The sequence below is a fragment of the Hirundo rustica genome, chromosome 10 (assembly GCF_015227805.2).
Source record: "Hirundo rustica isolate bHirRus1 chromosome 10, bHirRus1.pri.v3, whole genome shotgun sequence".
NCBI lineage: Eukaryota > Metazoa > Chordata > Aves > Passeriformes > Hirundinidae > Hirundo > Hirundo rustica.
Genome location: NC_053459.1, coordinates 20,848,295 through 20,870,745, shown reverse-complemented (window position 1 = coordinate 20,870,745; position 22,451 = coordinate 20,848,295). Strand labels below are relative to the sequence as shown.

The 22,451-nt window shown below is 39.3% G+C and overlaps 1 protein-coding gene across 6 annotated transcripts in view; it reads left to right on the top strand.

The window, feature by feature from the left end:
- The window catches only part of NLGN1 (neuroligin 1), a 422,565-nt gene that overhangs the window by 85,183 nt on the left and 314,931 nt on the right, over positions 1–22,451 (top strand). The window contains exon 2 of one of the 6 annotated variants that reach the window (XM_040074139.2): positions 2,433–2,476. The exons of the other annotated variants lie outside the window; for them this stretch is intronic. The gene's annotated coding sequence lies outside the window, so the exon portion shown is untranslated. The remainder of the gene's footprint in view (positions 1–2,432; positions 2,477–22,451) is intronic. 6 annotated transcript variants of the gene reach the window in all.

The window sequence follows — 22,451 nt, the reverse complement described above, 5'->3', positions numbered from 1 at the left end:
GGCCACTTAGAAACTAAGGGCCACCTTCCTTATTTGGAAAATGAATTTGCTAATTTGTTAATTTCTAAATAATTTTAGCTCCGTAGCTCTGTGTTCAGGGCACCTGTGGGGAAGTAAAAATGAAATAGATTTGGGGCTAACATGCCAGGATAGCTTCCCTTTAACCAGCCAGGATGTGCAAGTGCTGAGCCAACGCGCCAATACTCCTCTGATGAACGGGGAGGACAGAACAAAAATCTGTTGATTAAACACTCTGGCTGTGAGATGAGGCTGCAGATGCACAGCTAAAATGATTGCATGAAGGATTTATGTGGCTTGGTGTCAGGGATGGCTTTTTTCCCCCCCCTTCCAAGCAGAAATGTGAAGCTTTCCTCTCCCAGTCCTGCAGAGGTGAAAGCGAGTGGTTTTAGGGTGGCACAGGGAGGCTTCACCCCCCAGGCTCAGCCAGGGCTTCAAGCAATGCCTTGGCGCCAAATTCCAGCACATTTATCCTGCAGTTTCCATTTTGGAAGAGAGCAGTGTCGAAGGAGTCCATTTGGCCAATGGCTCAGGAAGAAGGGGCGTCCAAAAGACATCCCAGGTCAGGAGCAGCAAAGTGAGATCCCAGCCCGTGAATCCCGTAATGAGCTGGCAGAGCTGGAGATCCCTGTGACACCGGTCACAGAGCTTGGAAAGAGCCAGGAACACCTCTTTTGGGAACAAGAAGTTCATCTTGTGAAAAGGACAGGATTAGCCAGTATTTATGTACTTTAATCGTGTTCCAAATACCCATTTTCAAAGAGGCGCCTTCAGATTTACCTTCCTGACAGAAAAATTATGGCCCGTGCTGTGTCCCAGGGATGAAACTATAGGTAGATTTTTCCACTGGTTGAGAAAAGAAAGTGATTTAAAGCCCTGAGTTTGAGTTGAAAATACCAAGTTGAAAACGAGCAAAAAATATTCAGTTGTAAATATTTAGTTATTTCTTTACAGAAAGATTTGTTAATAATTAGAACAACAATGAAAAAGTGGTTTTCAAAACTCATATCTTTTATTAAATATGGAGTTGGTTTTGCTTAAGCCGAAACACATACCACATGCTCATACTCATCTATCTGTATGTAGCTTAACACGAAATTACTCAGAATATTAATTTTATGATCTTAACACAGTTTATATTATTTTAGTTTTAGGGTGTTAAAAATGATGAATAATGTAAATTAAGTCTGTAGATTAGCTTCCTGCTCTAGTTCTGTCATGCCATGTGTGGGTAGGAATTTAGTTTTAATGATAACATATAAAATATAATTTCATATTTTTGCATAAAACTGTCCCGAGTGTGCTGATATGCACTAAGAAACAATAAGATTACCCAAAATTTATTTTGGGTTACATACTTATTAGTAAGAAATAAAATTTCCATCAGTTTTGATGGTAATTAGTTTTTTTTGGTCACCATTTGACAGAATTTCCATGATATTCTGATATCAGAAAATGGCCATGCATGCACAGCACAGTTGTCAGAAGAGCCAAATTAGATTAAGGAGGGAGGAAATGAATTGTGCAAAGGCTGAACACCTCGCGAGTACAGAGGGAACTCTACCTAACTGCTTGATATTCTGGAACCACTTCTTCTAAATTTTTGAATTAATAGGTGACATATTTTTCCTCCTAGTTTCTTGTCATAAGCTGAAAGAGGAAGCCTGCTGGCTTTTCAGCTCATAGCCATTTCTCCAACATTCAAGGAATTAATCTGAATGAGAAGATATTCTTCAGCTCATTAAGATTTGTGAGGCACTACTGGTTCAGTATAGTTTTAAATGAACATTTAGAGGATTTTAATAGGTTATCAGACGTTTATATTTTAACATTATATTTTAGCATTGCTAATCGCAGTATCATGTGGAAATTTAGATGTGAAAATTTATAAAACACAACTGCTTGTAGCCTAAATTAAGTAGCATTGATTCCAAATTGATTTTCACTTCTGCTTGAGGTACAAATCCCGGTAAAAGTGAATTGGGAAAGGAAATGATACCTAAACTCTTCAGTGCAATCCTTCAATCCACATCTGCATGGTGCATATATAATTCTGTGTAGTGCAAGTTCAGTAATATAAGTGCCTCCTCATTACAGTGATACACGTGGTAATGAAGCGTTGCATGTTGTAATGCAAACTTCCCTCCAGGGGACGTGGGGCTCGTTTTGAAGCCTCGTATCACACCAGCTCTCCAGGCTGAAAGCTCTGCAGAAATGAGATGGTTTTGCTATTCCCTGGCCTCCTATAAACTATTCCAAGAGATCAGCTGGCTTTGATGTTGCAGAAGTTAGTGGAGAGGCAAGGAGGTGATATTTATACCAGAATTATACGTGATACCATGTCTGCATTTCACATATGGGTCGCTGATTAAGTGGATTTGTACATCGGCTCACAAAGGTGTTTCGTGTTCCAGGTGGGTGGTGGTAGAACATGTGAGTTAATCTCCTAGAAGTGCAGGTAAGCAATCCCATAATTTGTGTACTTTACAATGATCCAGCTGAGAAACTCATCCGGGAACATAAAAGAGCCCTGATGAGAAAAAGATAAGCAACATATGTAAGTACAATCTTAGGACAGAGCCTTTAGCATTAATAGAATATTTGGTTGGAATCTCATTAGGCCGTGACTAGAATTTACATACTGAACAATACTGTGCTAAATCTTCCCTTAAGGGGCAAAAATTAAATGTAAACCTGGCTTCTTCCAATCTTAAGATGTTAAATGATTTTTTTTTTCCATCTTTGACAGCAGCCACAGCCTTTCCTTTCCTTTCCTTCTCTGCCTTGGCTCTGTGTTTCTGGTGCATTGAACCCACAGTCATTTGACCATATTCAAACCAGTCCTTCATGATGCAATGTATACAAATCTGTCCAGTCTTAATTTTCTGTCACCCAAAAAATGCTAATCTCCCCTTCTCTGGGAAATGTTTTTTTGCCCGCCATTCAGTCCTAACAGATTTTCTGTCACTGGGGACCGCTATATGCTATGAAGTTCTGGAAAATGAAGAGCTCTGAAACAAGGAGGGAAAGAAATTTAAATAATAATTATAAAAGAGGCTATTTAAGGAGCATAACTGAAACTGTGAAATGCACACATGCTGCCTATGAGTTTCAGTGAACAGGAAATCAATTCCATAGTTACATTTCCAGGGTTTGCAGCAGTCTCTTGCACTACACCCATTGAATGCTCCATTTCTTTCAACTATCAAGGTTACTGAACTTCAGATACACTTCTCCTACTGTGTTTACAAATCAATTAACTCAAAAGAACAAAGCTTTTTTCCATGCTAGAGAAGTAATGCTCATTAAATTTTGGGTAAGGTGCAAAGACAATTACTTCTAAAAATGGACGAAATTAATTGCACTCTTGCTTGCTTTTGATCTTGTGCAGCTTACATTATACTTGTTGGTTTTCTTCCCCCTCTCTTGAATGTGTCGGTGTTCCAGAGACAGACATGGTTTAGTGATTAAAACAATATTTTTTTTTAATAAATTTCAGTATGCCCTGTCTGCTCTAAACATAATAGGGCTGCATAAAAGAGTTACCAGAGGTTTTATCAACCCTTGCTCTCACTGTGACATTCAGCAGAGTATTATGCAGTCTGGTCACTCTGAATCCTAACATTGAATTTTCTGTGATACTCTGGGGGTTTTTGAACCTGTTATTTTGGATACCTGGTGATTTATCCCTGACTATGGCTGTACTCAACCCACGTTTGTCTTTCATTCAGCTAAATTGGATGCAAGCACATATGGAGGGTTGGGCTCTGGGCAGCCCCGTGTCTTAGCAGTGGGGAAGGATGGTGATTTTGGTAACATTCCTGCAAAATGGGGTCAGGCAGCAAAGCCCAGATGAGCAATGCCGGTCTCTTGTTTAGTGCAGTGTGAGATCTGGAGCTGGTCCATGGTCTGCCAGAGACTGGGAGTTAGAAGGGATGGTCTGAAAATCCAGCCTGCTCAGACCTCCTCAGACCTGTCTGTCACGACCTGTCAGTCAGTCTTAGCACAGCTTTTAAATCTTAGTTTCTCCCACTCTAAAGAAACTAATATCCCTTGTTTACAAGGAAAAATAATGAGGATTAATTAGCACTTTTGACTTTATGGTATTCATGCTAGGTAATAATTAGCATTGTAGATACAACGCACTTGCTTTGGTATGAAGTTTTGCAGACTTCCAGAAGCGCTGTTTGTTTAAATTTTTTAGCTCCCAGTTGAAGGCTGTTTCTTCAGAGATGCATCACGACCTAGCAAGAGCCTTTTTGAAAGAGCACTTTGTTGTTGTTGTTACATGCTGGTTTAATAAGAATATCTTTTGAAAACAAAAACACTCTTCTCACTAATTTTTTCCCTGTGGTTGAAGTGTGGGGAAGTGGACACTTCTCGATTTAGCATGTAATTATTGAAAATCAAGACAATGTCCTCTTAATTACACACAAGAAGAGGAGTAATATCACAAAACCTAGAGCTAAGAAGATAAACATTTTTCTGAGAGTGGCTGCCTGTTTTCTGAGTGTTCCTGCAGTGAACCCCATGCTTGATGAGCAAGTACCTGTGGTCAGTAGCAGTGGTGGCTGAGTATTGAACAGGATTGTTTTTTTGCCTTGCCTGCATGTAGGCAAGATGTAGATTTCTGTGGATACACATAGTTATAGGAAAAAGATTTGCAGATTATTTCTTTCCTCTCTGTGCAGTTGGGGGTAGAAGCAGGAATAGGAACCTCAGTGGGTGTTGAGTGGGGAGGAGGGATGTTTGGGGTTGCATGAAGAATATTTTCCATCTTGAGATGCTCAGGGAAGTTTGAGGACCATGGTTGTCAGAACCACTTTTGAATCAGAGAAGGGTTTTCTAGGAAAATGTGTAGTGTTTGATTCCTCAGTCGAAGGACAGCCTGTCCTCCCCATGATCTGATACTGGACTGAGTAAGTTGCTTGGGAGATATTTTGTGTGTTTATATTATAACATTCAGCAGTTATTAAACTTTAGTTTTTTTAAATTCTATTTCTTTTCCTCTCATACAATTACATAGAGGAAGGGAGAAGGAAAAACCTCAATGCTTCTCCCAGTGAATTTTACATAGAAATAAGTATGTTTCACAATTAGGAGATATCTTTATGAAGTGCTAATCTAGGCTAGTGATGAGAATGGAACATTTTCCATTCATCTTAGGAACCTTCAATCTACCCAAAATGCAAAGATTAATTATTGCAATCCAGTGAAAAATCTTAAACCATCCCAGTAACTTTTTCTAAGGGTAGGGAAAACCCCCTTAGACAAACTAGACAAAAATGACTGTCCCAAGGAGACATGTTTAAGTAGCAATAGAGTAAAATGGTTGTAAAATCAGAGAACTCTTGGGTTTGAGCTCAAACATTGTGTTTTATTCTGTATTTGTGGTGAGGAGCTATGGATATAGGGCAAGGGCTGAATTCTTCTAATGCAGCTATTAATCACAGAGCTTCACAGATCACAGCTCCCTTTTCTCTACCAAGTGGTTTCTGCAGGCAAGTGTGTTAGATGAGGATGAGGAAAATGCCTGTTGATGAAGGGCTGATCTTGGAGTTCAAGCCTTCATTACCATGTTCTTTTGCTGTATGATTGATGAAGCTCAACTATAATTAAATTTAAAGCCATAGATTTGGCAAGGAACAGTATCCATTAACTGGACTGATGTAATTTTATCTCCTGTGATTCATTAACAAGTGGCAGTGTGTGTTTCCTACAGTTTACCTGATGTCCTAGGACACTAAAGGTAAAAGTCTTGGGACATTAGGTTTGTTTATTTTCTTAATATCAAAGAAGATGTCAGTTTAGGTTTGACTAATTTGTGGCTGTTCACAGAAGAGGTATAATGTTCTTAGAAGGTTTAGTATTCTGTTTATGATTGTTTAACATTCAGCATCAATGATTTTATTGCACAGACGTTGACATTTTATGCATTATCACTTTGGTGTTCGTGCCAGGTTCTTGCAAGAAGTGTATTTTATGCCAGGTGCCAAATAACCTTTTGTCATCCTGCTGAATGAGGCACTGCTTTTGTCCTACAGTCAAAATTTACATCCAGATCTTACGAACATTAAAAAATATCCATCCTCTCTTCTGCCTTCCCTTCTGACACACACACACACACAATTTGGCAAGGACTAACAGTGCTTCAGAATCCATACGTTCTGCTCCAAGTGAGAAGTGACATGCCCCTCCTTCCTTAAGATCATCTCAGGCCAATCAAAGACCTGTGTAAAGGAATAGATTTTTTCTGATTTATCCAACACTTGGCTCTAAGGATGATGACCAGACTGTAGAGCCAGGAGGGCCACTTAAGTTAAAGAATGTGTTAGATTTTGGGACTTGAGGAGGTCCAAGACATACGAAATTTTGCCTATAAATAGCTGTGTGTGCTAAACCCACCCCTAAGGCTCTGTGTGCCAGGATGTGTAGGATGGTTGTTCTGAGTCATGCTTTCAAAAAGAAAAGCCAGAAAAAAAGAACATGAGACAAACCTGTAAATCCTTTAATTAATTCAAGAATTATTTATGTTAAATTATCATACATTTGCAGGATTACACATCTGCATTTTTCTTAACACACTCAACTATTTTAAACCTAGCAGCTAATTCCTAATTTGCTTTCATATATTCTTTGTAAAGGCAAAGAAAAGCTTAAGAATTCTTATGTAAACCAGATCATTCCAGTGCAATAATTTTATTACTGCAATCCATTACACAGCACTTTGGTGATAAAAGAGTATATTTTGGAAAAGCAAATCTTGGAATTTGTGAAGTGTTTGGAAGGCGGGCTGTTTTGTTTTAAACCCGTTTTATTAGCTTCCTTTTCCACTTGGCTTTATTCTAAATAAAATGAAGTGGGGGAAAAACCTGCCCATGTATAAATCAACGTGCTCTTTTTCCCTACTTAATTTAGCCAAAGAAATTAGTTAAATCCCCTTCTATAATACTTTGCCTCATTCCAAGAAAAAAAAAAAAAAAATGCAAATACTACCATTTCTTTCTGCAATAAACCTGTCAGGGGATTTGAGTTATTTGCTTGTTCTTTCAGGAAAAATAAAATAATAATAAAAAAAAAATCAGAAGACTTTAGCACAGAATGCAGACCTGATTCATTACAAATCCCACATCCCTGTTTCTTGGCAAGTTTAGGAAAACCTCTCATCAAATCAGGATATAACCTAACGTTATGAAGCAAGCGGCTTGGCTTCTGTAAACAGCTTTACTTAGTGGAAATCAAAGGAATTTGATAAACTAAGCCCAGCTGAGGATCTGGCCATCCTAGCTGCATTGAACGCTTTTGTGTCTTACTTTTATCTCCACCTTTGTATTTGAAATTTCCTTCAAAGGTAACTCCTTGTTACTTTTTTTTTTTTTTTTTTTTTTTTTTTTATATATATATATTTTGCAATTCTTTCCACAAGGACAGCACAAAGGGGTAGAGAGGCAACAGGTGTCAGCAGCACTCAAAGGTACAAAGAGTCCTCATCCTAAAAAAGGGTTTGTCCTGCAGAACTGGCAAAATCCATCATCCCATAGTCAAGGAGGGTACCTGCCCACACCTTCCTTCGAGGTCCGAGCTTGTGTGCCCTTGGTTGGTGCTGGATGTCCAGAGGTGTCTCTGTGCATGTGAGAAGGGCAGGCCTGGATTCTTGCAGGTAATGCAGGACCAGTGGAAAACAACCTGAACTCCATCCCCCCGGGACCACTGTGATCCCCAGTGTCCTCTTTTCCTCTCTGAATCCTGTTGGAACTAATTGGATCCACTCGTCAAGATGATGCAGCTCTAATTACCCTGGATCTAAACTCCCCTGGAGGGTGACTTCAGAAGAGCTCTTCACTCCTGTGAACCATATCCGATCCGTTACCTTTCCTTTAGTCACACCTGGGCTGGTGTTGATGTTTTCTTTGCTTGCTTTTATGTTGGCTTCCAACTCCTTGAACTCTGCAGTGGCACTGCATGCTTAATAACAAAATTTTAGGACTTGCTGACAAGTTAGAGCTTATTGTCTGTTGGTTTGTTACACTGTTAAGTTCCTCCTCGGGGTGGAGCTTTGTCAAGTGTTTTCTGACAATCTAAATAACTAACATCTTTGACATTTACTGCACCCCTTTGCCTGGCGAGGCAGTAACAGGCTCAATGAAACCTGAGTTACTGAGGCATGACCTGAAACAATATTAGCTGTCCTTGATTATGCACTGAATTTTCATGTTCCCCTCCTCCCCAGCCCCGGTGTGATCCTTTTAATGGTTGTCTAAGACTTGCTCGACAACTAATGGGAAATGAACTGACTGGTAATTTCTTGCTGTGTGTCTGCTTGGCCCCATGCCAGTCTCCTGAAATGATGGTACTAAATATAAATTTTCATTACACCTTCTTCAATTTCTGTGCTTACTCCATGTACTACTTTTAGATGAGCATTGTTCGGCTCTGGTCTCGTATGGCTTTTAAGAACAGCAATCCACTTAATTGACAGTTTGGGTATCATCACCATTTCTTTTAAATCCTCACCATCATTTCCGTGTGTTGAGTCTTAGGCAACTGTCTGCCCTCTTCATTTTTAGACATAGGTACAGGAATAATTGCTGTATAGCATTCCTGCTCTTTACACTCCATCACCTTTCTTGCCTGTCAGTTGCTGAGTGTATAATTATGCTTAAAATATCTTTTGGTATTAGTTGAGATGCTTTGCACTATTTGATGCTCGTTTTTCAATTTGGCATTCTCAAGTATTTTTGATTGCCTCAGGCTCTTGTTGTAATTTACATAATCCTCCTGTATTCTGGATGCCTTCTACTTTTTGACACCGCCACTTTATCCTTGATACTGCTTTCCTCATCCTTTGCTTCTGCACACCAGCTCCAGCTCCCATTTGTGACACATTCTGTAAATGTTTTATTGGAACAAGCATAGCCAGTAATATCCTTCCTCTACTACACTTGATTTTCTGGACTCTATTTAATTCACATAAATTTTCTCATACTCACTTCTCTGAAATCTACCCTTTGTAAAGCCCATTATTTTTCCACTCTTTTTCTTAGCACAGTCTAATGAATATTTTGGTTACACAGACATGGCTTACTTTCTAAATCCTCAAGAGCCTTCAAGGAAACGCTATCTCTTCTCAGCTGTGTATTTTTATTCAAAAACCAAAGTAAAGTGGGTTGCACTTTAGGCTCTCTCACTGTCTTAAATCAGAAAATAATATTTGTTAAGTGTGGACTACAGCTCAAAGTGGCATAGCCACCTAAGGTAATTCTAGGTGATTTAAAATCCTGGTAGCTTTAAATTAAAGGCATGGTACAACAATAAGGAGATTTTTCTTTTTTAATTGAAAACAGAGTTCACTCATGATAGGACAGTTTTCATACATTGGTTGGGATTAGATTAGCCACTACTATGGGAGTGTTTTGTTAGAGCAGAGTTTGGATTATTCCCAACTTGATGTGCAAGCAGCTTACTCTCTTCTAGGAATATTTTGCCACAGTTGCTGGCCAGGAAAATACAGAACAGTGATGAGTTTGCTCTTAAATCTCAGAACAACATCAAGTTTAGTTGCAAAGATAATTTAGTTGTAGGTAATTAAAAAAAAAAAAATCTAGCAAGTAAGAAGTACAACTCAAGTAATAATAACACAGGAATTTCTTTCCCACAGTTCAAATCTCCTTGATGTTGGGGTTCTGGGGGATCTTAATGGTTCATTTTTACAGCCAATGTTATGCCTTTCAGCAGAGAGAGGTAAAATTTACACTGTTGTCACCGATGATCTGTGTTTTCCTGTGGTCTTCTGCATGCTGCTGACAGGCCACTGAGTGTGTTCAGAGATTTGTATCTGAAATCTCTTCGGAAATTACTTTAATTTTGCTGCTTACTCTTGCAAAGTTATCGTGTGCTGAGGGAAAGAAAGAATAATTTTAACTCCCTTTGTGAAATGTAATGAAAGTTTGAGAACAAGACCCCTCAGAATTTGAAGTTATCATTAAATTAAGAGCTTTAATGTCTTTGCAGAGCACTGTTAACAGGTCTAATTCCTGAGATAGGTCTGTTTTGCTCAGTGAATATTTGTGTTACTGCAGTTTGATGATTGCTAGGGCTATTATTCTTTCAGATATGCTATTTTGAGGGATTTTCCCCTCAAAAATGAATATTTTGGTATGAGACAAGACAAAAAAACCCAACCTAACTCTAAAGAGAATACACCAAGCTCGATGCTTTTACAGAGACAAAGGCAAAAGGGGAAGCAGGTGCTTTAGTCACTTGATGTTCGGTAGAGCTGTTTGTAGTAGCAACTTCCAAAATAATGAGGTGTCACTAAGCTCCTGCTGATATGAGAGAAGGGCAAGCTTTGCCTTCTTTCTGTAATGAGAAATCAACCTTCTCCTGCCTTCCTACACTTTGTGTTTTTCTGCTGTCTTCAAAACATTCTGTGCCGCCGAATAATTGTTCTAAGTTATTGCCTGGGGATTTTTGTTATTTTTATCCCCCCCACCTATTTCTGTGGATAGAAAGCATATTCAGTATTCATCACCTGTCTACCTGCTCCTTCATGTAATGTCACCTCAGCTGTAAACCACCTGCAAGTGATGTGGCTTTGCTCATTAGTGGTTTAGGTGGTCAATGATTTAATCACTTGACCCTCAGTAGATCAAGAATTCCATCAATGAACTGTGAATTAACTCCTATGTGCTCCACTCAGTTTCTTGTCTGTGGAAAACACATCTTTTTAATGAGGGCATAAGGCTCAGCTCTGCATATAAGGATCAGTGTTACACCATTCCTTGAAGTGTGAAAAATGTTTTTTTCATAATTTCTTGTTTGCTTTGCCAGTTTTAGACACGTGCTTCTAGGGAGCAGTTTTAATATTTACCCCAGTGGTTGAGAGCACTGTATCTTGAACAGGAAGATGTATTTTTTCTGTGCTACGAACGGGGACTAACACACTATTTTAGAGTAATTGGGTATGATATATTGCATGTGTCCCTATGTCTACAATATCTAAGTATTTTTCACATCCTCCTAAGCTATTAGGCAAAGCATTTTACAATGAAAGAGTGTTCCACAATTTAATTACACGTTTTGTACAAAATATTTCCATTTAACAGTTCCAAACTGTCTCTTCCCTTTAAGTATAACCACTTTGGCTCAGCTCCCATCTTTAACAATGGGAGTGTCACATGAAGTCCCTAAGTGTTAGAATTTTTTTTTTTTTAGTCTCATTTTATAATATCTGTCTTCCACTCCTTATCCCACAGTCAATGTTTAAATTTCTGGGATGTGCTCTCCCATTTTCATAGTGAGAGAAATGTGGTCAGCAGTGGCTGTGTTTTAGCCACAGTGTCATTTCATTGCCAGCACCCTTGCTAGAAGCCCAATTCTTTTTTTGTCTCTTTTAGGTTAGTTCATTGGGCCCGATTAGGAACCCTTATTCCTGACAACCATTCACAACAGGTGTTTTGCTACAGAAAACTGACTTGAAAGTAATTCTTCATAGCAGGGAGGGGAAAATTGTGTGGCTAACAGTGAATATATCCCTAAATATGAAGGTACAATGGATTTCCAACTCGCTAGTTTTGGAGATAGAAGAAAGTTTTTTATTAGACTGATCCAATACCTCCATGAGGAGAGTTCTGGGTGGAAAAAGGAAAAGATCATCTTCATGTGCAGGCAGGAAAGAAATATATCATAGTGAGGTTTTTTATTTGTCCTCATGCATTCCTGAGCCTGGAGAAAAGGAGGCTTGTGGAGGGACTTTATTTCTCTCTAGAACTACCTGAAAGAAGGTGTGGACAGATGAGGGTTGGTCTCTTCTCCTAGGTAACAAGTTAGAGAGTAAGAGAGATGGCCTCAAGTTGCTCTGGTGGGTGGGTGTGTGTTTAGATGGGATATGAGGAAAAACTTCTTCACTGAATGGTCTTGGAAGCATTGGAATAGGCTGTTGGGATGATGGAATCCATCCCTGATGGTATTTAAAAGTAGATGTGGCACCTGGAGACAGGGTTTTGTGGTGGATGTAGTGGTTGGGCTCGACAGTCTTGGAGGTCTTTTCCAACCCAATGGATTCTGTGATTCTGCAAGAGAATTGCCTTGGCAGATCAGGGTACCGAGGCAATGCTGTACTGTTGCTAAGCAATAAGTAGGCAGGTTTTGTGCAATTTTCTACCTTTGGGTGGGTGCTGTAGCTGGTCTGGGTTTGTTATCTTACAGAAGTCCTTATCTGGACAGTTAGTGTCAAGAGACAAGGGCAGTGAGATAACAGGAGTGCTACAATTAGTATTAATTGACCTAACCCATCAAGAACCTGTGCCTTATGTTGTTTGTTTGACAAATCCTGGCTGCCTGCTCCAGGATCAAAATGCAAACTATTCGAGGTATCACACTGCTTCTGAGATGAAGCAATCACTCAATTTCAGATGCTAAAAAGGTAATAAAATGTGAGGAAGGAAAATGATTAAGCAAGGAAATGGAGATAAAGATGTGAAAATGTTTTAAGGATTGGCTTTTTTTTTTTTTTTTTCCTTCCCCCAGTGTAAGCACCTAACTGTTTCCAAATATTTAGAATATAAGATCCGCTATAATTTAATAATGTCACAGGTTGGACTGTGTCACTCTGACTTCATCCTTAGTATATATTCAAACCAGAATATGCTATTTACCTTGTGCAAACCAGCATTATTCATGTTATTAGATTTGCTGGTGCAGTACTACAAAGTCGAACGTGCAACTTAGCAAATATTGAGTAAAAATGGTAGTGATTCCAAAGATTATGGGCTCACTGTAGCCAGCGGCAGGCAGAATGCACATTCAGTTGGCTTAAATTGTTATTTGCTGTGGTTATTTGATCCAAAGGACTAATTTCAACTTCGACATCCGATAACCAGAGGGGTTTTCTTCCAGAACATGAACATCAGAAGGGCTTTATAAATCGGGCCTGGCGTGCAATTAAAGCTTTTGGAGATACTAAGTAAACTTTCCACTTGGATGCTGAGCCGACTCCTTCTGACATCTGAGCGTGCCTTTTGTGAGGCTCATTTTTTCTGGTAGGTCAAGAGATCTAAGCCTTAAATGAAGCAGGCTCTACGAGACACAGCTTTTCATCACCAGCAGGATCACGACCTTGCAGTGTATATTGAATTTAAGTTTAATACTGTAATGGATGGGACTTGTAATAAAAATTGCTGGATGTTTTGTGGGTGAGTAATAAAGAGTAGATTAGAGCACAGGACTTCAAGAGTCCATTCAAACAATACTGAATTTATACTATCTTTTGGCTTTGCTTTTATGGTTTGGAAACCTTATAATAAAAACTCGGCCTTGTCCGTTATTTAATTACTTTGCTGCATTTTTTGGCGCTTTCCTAGTAGCTTAATAGGTAGTTTGCATAAAATGCTACCACTGTTAAATATCTGTTTGTGCAGCAAGGAACGCAGTGGTGTTCCTTCTGTCCTAATGTATCACTTAAATGGAGATAAAATAGTGATTACGCTTACTCTTTAGGACCATAGACTTGGATTTACTTGCGGTTCCTGCTACATATGTAACCATTTTGGCAGACTCATTTAGGTTTTCAGAAGATCCTGGTACTTGCTGCTACGCTTACTCTGACTTTAAGTGGAGTTTTATTTTATGGTCCTGTCATTAACCTGCTCATCCCTCACCAGCTGTGTGAGCAATCCCTAGTGGGGGAAAAAAAAAAATAAAAAAGAAGAAAGGAAAAGTAAGATGTTTGAAGCCGTAAAAAGGGCATTATGGCATTTTTCTGTTGTGATGTCCAGCGTGGAGGTTCCCTGTAGTTAAAGGTATGAAGGTCAAGCAAGCAGATTAAGAATTAAGGATCTCAATTATTGAATTTATTCTGGGGTACTAGTGGCAATGAAGCCTTCAGAATTGCACAGGAGAAATGAACTAAATTACATGGCAATAAAAATTCTTCAGACATCAAAGCTCACATGCTCATAGGAGGTTTTCTTTCATGCTGGTTAAATACCGCTAAAAAGCAGCAAGATCTCCTTAAAATAGGTGCCACTTCCGTGAGCTATACTGACAGTTGTGTCTCTTATCTGTATTTGTATTACTAATATTGTTATTATTTTGTCGTGTTCTGCACTGCATTTCATGTCAGGGATCACACTAATGAAAACTCTGAAGTAAATTGTTATTAATTATTGCCGTAATATAATGCATCATAAATATAATCCTTCCTGAATAGTAACAGCAAGCCTGAGAAAGTTAGTAACAAGCTTTGGCATGGCATGAAATCACAAAGGAGAAGGACACATTAAAATCAGCAAGGTAGAAGGAAAAAACCTCTAAGTTTTCAGTGTAAATTCTAGAAACCATGACCTTTAGAAAGTTTTCAGAAATTTGTCTGTGCTGAGAAGAGACATCCTGCGAGTATATCATAGTTCTTTATTTCACTTCTCCGTTCTCACCCTCCATCCATATACCTTTTCAGCTCTTGAAAAATGCCGGTGTAAATGTGCTGTGAAATATGTCTGCCACATAAATGTTCCTTTTCTTTTTATCCTTCATTAGGACATTGTGATTTATAACGAGCGGCTGTTCCGGATTGTGTCAATTGCTCCGGAACAGTGGCATTACTCCTTGGATTGAAGCACAGGATAGGTACTGGCAATACAAAGCACATTTGGCTCGGCAAACATTGCTGAAGAATAGCTGTGTCCCTCCTTTGGGATGGAGCAGCAAGATTGAAGGGAAGATTTAAGCTGTCCTTTCAGTTTTGGACTATTCCAGTAGACTTTTTGTGATAAGACTGTAGCTTGTACCAGGGAAAGGCTTGGAAGAGGCAGAAGAGGGTTTGTTTTGGTAATTTAAGGGTGGATGTCCCCTGGAAGATTCAAAAGCGCTCCTGGAAAGGCACACTGCTGAAAGGAGGAAGCAGAGACCTCTCTAAGCCCCTCTATCCCTCTCCTGTTAGGAGCAGCACAAGGCATTTAGACTTCTGTGGAGTCAAGCAATGACAGGCTTGCAGATAGAGAACACTAAAGAGAAGTTTCCTTGCATTTTGGATTGAGAGGGAAAGGTAGCTGCAAGCCAATTCCACTGGTGGAGCTTCAGAGCAGCTGCTCCTAGCCAGCAGCACAGCCTGAGAGGTGAGGACCTCTGCAATCTGGTAGTGGCACTGCTCAGCTCCCCGCTGGAAGCACCAGAATTGTGCTTTTGGGAATCCAATCTTCCTTTTCTGCAGCTAATTCTGTAGCTGTCATGTTTTGATGGTAATGAATTGAGATGGCAACCAGTGCCTTGGTCAAAAAGGGACAGAAATGTTGAGAGGAGCCGGTTCTGAGGAGTGCTGTGTGAAGGATGAGGAAGGCCTGGGTCGTTAGTGATGACTGATGCCAGAGCAGAAGCACATAAATGATATAATGAAGTAATACATTAGGGCACAATATGAAGCCCCTCTCGACCTGGGAAATGTATCACCAATCAAATTTCTTTTCTCTTGAAGGTCTTCTCTTAACCTTGCAAGGAGGGCTTGATGGGAATTTCTGTCAAGTCTCCACTTGCTTAAATGTCATTGGATGTTTTAATTTACAGGCATTATCAGCCTGGGAGTGGTAATGGTCTGGCTGTTAGTGGAAAAGAAAGCTTGTTATCAATATTAGGCTCTTGTTATTTGGGAGCGTAGGTTTCTTTGATTTGGTTTACTTTAGAAGAATAATTCTGAGATATTTAGAGAAGCACAACACAAGGTCACGATGAATTTCAACACAATTATTTCATGATTTAAGAAAGCAGGAGAGCCTAATGTGGAGCCCGTTTCACTTTGTTTTCTTGAATAAAAATGAACCGTTGAGCGGAGCAGGCTGGAGTTTCTGATGGCTCCTGTAAATCATCTCAGCTGTCTGTGGCACACAGCAGCTTTCAAAGGAGAATATCAGCTGCTTTTTGTACTTGTTTAACTATTAAAATAAAGTCCTGCAGGCTCTGAGTGGAAGCTGTCCTGAGGTATTAAATTCCCTTTCATGGCTTTATCCCCATCCATGCTGCCTCCCTAGGTGGACTAAAGCTAGAAGAAAGGAGGCATTGTTCCTATCTTGGTTTGTCAGGGACAGGAGGGCTTGGCCCATCCACCACACTCGATGCAGCCAGTGGCCACCTTCACTTGCCAAATCCCTCTGACCTTGTCCTTGGGAAGCCTTGCAGAAGGGTTTCTTCTTCAGGCTGTGCCTGAATTCTGCAGTCAGGCTGGGATTCAGATGCTGTGCAATGTGTTTTGGATTTCTGTCAGAACGTCTGACAGTCCTTCCGTGTCTGTCTTCCTGCTCATGTGCAAAGTTCTCTGCTTCTTGAGTCACTCAGTGTTTTTAGCAGTTAGCTTAGATCATTCCAAGCACCACACTGCCAGGAGAAGGCATTTGTTACTTCTACTCATGACTTGGATTTTTTTCTTGTGGACTACTGTGCTCCGTTTGATATTTTGGATACACTGAGTAACTGTGTATTAAGATATAGCATCCTAATGTTGTAAATACTTTGCTTCTTTTGGTATATTTGATTTTAATTTATTATTTAGCTGCTAAGTTTCCCTTTATCTGCCTGTTTTTATTGCATTAAGGCCACCGGCTTTCATGAAGCTGGTGTCTTATTTTTGGTATGTTGCATAGTCTGTGGAATTTAGTCTATTTAAAAATTGATACAGCGTAAAAAACTATCTTGTGCACATAATAACTTAAAGTAGAAAATGAGGTGCGAGTTTGGTACACAGGTTCTAAATTATTTACATTTTCCATAAAAAGGAGTGCAGAAAAAATCCTGCTTGCAACTTTCTCCTCTGAGTTTACCATTCTTCCCTCCTCATCCTATTTTTCTTGCCTTACACAATTATGTCATTGGAGCAATCAAATATTAAATCTAGATGAGGGTAAGGATTTATATTTTACATTATAATTCACTTAATATTTTTATTTTCTGTCCTTTTGAACCAAGTATCCTCTTTGAAGAGCTGTGTTGTAGATGGGTTAAGGGGTCACTGAAGGCATTGGTGTTTAATCTGAGCAGGAGCTCAGATTTTCAGTCTGGTCTTTTCATCACTACAGAGCTGAAGGGGAGAAAAGTTTGGGCTATGAACCATTGGAAACACAATCTGTATTTTCAACAGGAAAAACAAATATATAAAATCTGATCTTGTCTCAGTAGATGTGTTTCTTTCATTAGGAGCCAGAGGACTCCAGGTGTCCTCTGGCCTTACTTTTATTTAAGTCAAAAAACAATTTGACAAACATATGTTGCTGGCAATAATGATTGGTCAGAGTGCCTTTTACTTGGTTTTGTGGGTGGTTGTTTTTTTTTTTTTTTTTTTTTTTTTTTCACTCAAGAATTTTATTACAAACTTAGGTAGGTCTGTGTGCAGGAGTGTGTTGATGCCTTTTTTTTTTTTTTTAATCTGCAGCTGGTAAATCTATGTACCATCAAAAACTTCCAGTGTAAGCTAAAATATGTTTTCATCATCCTTCAGTAACAAATTCATTAATATCTTGGAACTACCCTTCACTGTTAATGACTCAAAATTTCCCAAAGAACTAATAATGAGCTGATAGGTTTCAGGGAAAATATGTTCTATTTAGAGAGATTTGTTTAGAGAAATCTTTTTTTCTGGCCAAGTCAGATCAAACATGCTGCAAATAGCAGGAAGTTTGATCTAGGAGGTGATGTGCTCTTTTATTTATAAAATGCTTGCTTTGGGGATGTTTCAGAAGGCAGGTGTGAGATGGAGAATATTGTATACATGTTCAATATTGGTTTAAGCTTTTTTCTTGATTGAATGAGTTATATGACTAGATTTTCCTTTTATTAGCTATCTTTTTTCTTTCACATAAAGCGTAGGTAATGTCACATCTGTATAAATCAATATAACAATGGCATTATGTATATTATTATTTAACCATTGCTCTCTACGGCACAGTTTTGTCAGTCATATTTTATAGAGAGTTTCTGTAGACTGTTATAATCACTACAACCTGTGCAGAGGAAAAATCCTGCAAATCTCCATTTTTTGGGGTGTTTTGAGTGGTGATGGTGCAAGATAGGTAAATAGTACCAGGGTCTCTGAATAATACAATGCTATAAGTATTACAGGAAATAAAGCATGAAGAACGTGCTGCTTAAAACACTGAACAAATTAATACTCTGTAGAGAACATATTAGTACACAGAATTTTTCAAGTCATTTCCTGTGAGAGCCACCAGTGAATTTATGCCTGGAAATGCAGAAATGTTAAAATGCATTGGTGTCTTTTGGAAGCCTGTCAAATGCGTATTTTGTGCTGTCTTGAATTATTACTTGTGTGTATATTAAGCAGGCATCAAATTGTGCTTAAATCAAAGATAAATGACTTCTGGTTTGGATGGCTTTTTCTGAGAACTTCCCAGGAAGGAGGGTGAAATTGGAAGTTATATACAATCACATTTCACCAATACACAATGACATAAACCTTATAATACATAAATCTTCTTTTGGGTGATATCTAGTCAGACTGAGCTCTCTAAATTTTCCTTCTGGCAAAATTCTTTTATAAGCCAGATACAATTTATTCTAACATTGATTTGATTAGCAGCTTTTTGTAGATCTCAAATAATTTTCACCCAAAATTTCATTCATAGGCCCCAAACACAAAGGGGACGTGAGACAAATAATTTTTTTCCCCATTTCATGTCATCATCTTATTCCATCGAGACACTATTAGGTGAACATTGTGCCCAGGTTAGTTTAATTACAACAATATCTTGTGCTGACCTGCACCACATATAATCCTTTCTAGATCATGATATTATGACCTAGTACAAACTAGAATTTGTGGACAAGATTTATTTCTCTTGGTGTTCTGCTCAGTAATTTTGTTGCTTTAATACATTAAAAACTCACAGATATTTTTTTTTTCAAATGTTATAGATTCTGTCCTATTTATTGCCCTCCTATTATTTTATCAAAATTTATTGATACTGATGTGAGAACTTTTAGCTGCAGTGATGCTTAATCACTAATTATCATAAGCTACTATTCCACGTTGTAGAAGCACAGTCAAACTGCAGCTAAGAGGGAATCATTGTTTCTTGCTTTGCATGTGATACTTGCAGCTTTAGGGTAAACTGGGGTGAAAAAGGGAGGGCAAAACTTTTCTCTTTAGTCCACTGGCAGTTTATGGATTTCTGATCATCAGGTTTTCTTCTTGAATAAATTCACAGCATATATTTGGTGGCTTGGCCACTACATGTGAAATGGCTGTTGTGCTTTCAGAGAATTCAGACAGCACAACTGCAGATCTGTCCCTCCCAAACACACAGAATTTGGAACTTTATCCTCTGAGGTGCTCTAGCTGTAGTTACAGCAGGGGGGCATTGCTAGTGAACAAATCCATATTTGCAATTCATGCACTCCATGTGCATTTGAGGTACACCATGTTTTTTGAAATAAGCTTGCACAGGACCAGATGTAGAGGAACTGTGGGGTTTAAATTGGGAGTCCTGACTGTGCAGACCATGGGGATCTGGGGAGATTCCATGAGGAAGGTGTTCACATGAGATTTAACCATGGCCATAAGAAAGGGAGAAGAGCACTTGAAGAGTTTCAGGGATAGAGATGCCTGGTATGAAATTCTTTGTATGCTTCTTTCACAGGCTCCAGAAAGTCTAAAATGCAGCAGGCTCTGGCCACAGCTTCTGGCAGCCCAGCCAGTGTGGATGTAAGCACTGAGGATGGGTTGGTTGCCTCTGCATGCCATTCTGTGTTCTGTATTTGCAAAAAACTTGTCATAAAGATGACTGTCTTTGGATGTCTGGGGTTGCATGAATCAGTAAATTGTTTATTTTCTCAGTGGGAGTTCACTCAGGACATTGAGGAGCTATTTCCTCCTAATTAGTTCCCTTGAGTCCTCTTATAAAAAAACCACCTTAGGCTTCAAGAAGTCTGTTTGGGGTCATTATTTTCTTGATAAATGTACTCCCTACCACTCCAGATTTCCCAGAAGGGAGACTGCAGGGTAGAAGAATGTTGTGTTGCACAATATATTCTATGATTGGTTGAAATTACTCAATTTACCCAGCATTTTCAAAAAAACCAATCCGAAATCATCAGTCAGCCACATCCTACTTCCAGTGCTGATGCCAGGCAGTCATTTTCCCTCAGAGCATCATTGAACATGAGCTCTCCTCAGCTTGTTTCTTACTTTGATGAACTGGATGGCTGCAGGGACTGTACTGAGATTTGAGGCATTTCATTTGAGATGTTGCTGGTTGTTTCCACTGCTGATGGCTCTGTAGGAAAGGAGTGGACAAGTCTGATTTTGCTCATACCAGGCAGAGATTATTGACCTGTAAAATTTACCATCATATTTTATCTAGCCACTCTGAGATGTCATTTTGTCAGATAGGTGTCTAATGCAAGGTGATTTATCTTGTCTAATCTTTGAAAGGTAACCTGCAATCAAACCTCAGACAATGCTGAAAGAGATTGTCAGTTATTTAGCACACGCTGCAGAGACAAGAATTTTTGTTTTGGTCTTTAGATCAACAAATTCTTGCTCAAAAAGAAAAGTATATCCTCATTTTAGACTCAAATTTTAGCTCCATGTGGTGTAAATGTGTTCATTTTCACCTGTCAAAAACCCTTTCATGCTCTGTATCTTGTGATTATTACACTGTGATCATTCCTTGATAGTTGCTCACCTCTGTGATTCAGAGTTGCCAAGTTCAACGTTGTGTTTTCATTTATTCTGCTGATGCTGAGCTGACTCTAACAGAATTTTAGGCTGATCGAAACACCGGGCTTAGGTTCCCATGGCCTAAATCCCCTCTAAATCCCAGTGTTTTATTTTGGCCTTAGCAGACTCCAGGACAGTTGGGTAGAGCAGGCATTGCCAGTGGAATTGCAGATGTGAAACGCTGGACCGTAGCAGGTGTGGGCTCCCACAGGTATTGTCTGAGTCACATCTGTGCCAGCCTTATTGCAAAAGATGGATAAAGCTGTTCTGAAAAATGCTGCGGTGCTGTGGCTGCCCACCACAGCCCCATCAGCCAGGAGCGTGTAACCCATGGGCGCTGTGGAAGGGGGAAATGCTGCCTTGGGATAATTGTCCCTTTAACAAGAGCTGCTGCAACATCCCCTCTGCACACAAATGCCTCTTAACCCCTCTCTACCTGACAGCACCTTTCCAAGCTAACATTCCCAGCGGCAGAGAAACACTTTGGGTTTATTTCAGTGGAAATTTGCTTGATTGAAACATGAATAATGGAATTAAACCGTTTCATTGAGAGGAGATGCCCCCTTTCTTAAATCCTATGACTATGAAAATATCACCCAGACCTCTCTTAGGTTTGCAATGTGAGCGTGCAAGCCTCTCTTACAGTCTGAATTTCAGTGTGCAGCACCGCGGTGAACACAGAGAACAGCTGTGAACAGAGAAAGCGAATAGCTGAGGAAAACAGATGCCTTTCAATTTGTACACATTATTCAATATTGCACCGACCCATAACGCAGCGTCAGGTGCCTTATTATATTTGCCCGCCTCAGAAAGAGGCTGGAGCAGCAGCAGTGGCCGGCTCAGGCTTGTGGGGAATGCAGCCACAATTCCTGCACCCTCTACTGGCTGATGCACAGACCTCGGAGGGGGATGCAGGAATTTATTTTGCCTTTTTTTTTTTCTTTTCCTCAGCTGTAAGAATAAACTTCTCAGCTAAAACAATAACAATTGCCAGCAAAAATTTTATAGCGTCGTTATTAGTAGAATTAGGAAATTTGGGTGCTCTAGTTGTCTGGAATAGGAAAGGAAGTGAAAGGGAAATAGAAAACTAACGAATTCTTTCATCTTGCCTAAGAAACTAATTTTAGAGAACCACTGTGCTCTCTTTCTACAGCAAGAGAAAGCCAGAGTTTGGCACACAGAAGGAGACTAAGCTGTACTGTGCTAATTCTGAATGCTAGAGACATTGTTCATCAAGTTCTGCAAATGCCAGATGTGGGGGGAGAAAAGGTAGTATTCTGCAATCAAGACCCAGAAATTTAAAAATTAAAATTCAAACTCATGTCTTTCCGGATGTGGGATTCACTTCAGCCACAGATAAGTATTACAAAGTATTTGTACAGATTTAACTTTCAGGTGGTTGTAGCTGATCTTGTTATAAAAAAGGGCTGCAGTTTCAAAGTCTGTGTAGAGAGCACTCTGTGCCATGATCATGGTGCGGAGAGGATCACACACTCCCCTGGGTTACAACATCAATTAAATAGGAGGCTTCTAGGCTGCTGCACCTTCTCAATACTGTTGCTTTCTCTCTTTATTTTATTTTTTTAATTTTATTTTTATTTTTTTATTTTATCTTTATGTTTATCTTTATTTTATTTTATTTTATTTTTATTTTTCTTCCTTCTCTGCCTACGTGGCTGCCAGCTAAGGCTTCCCGAGGCTGTGCTGTTCCTGC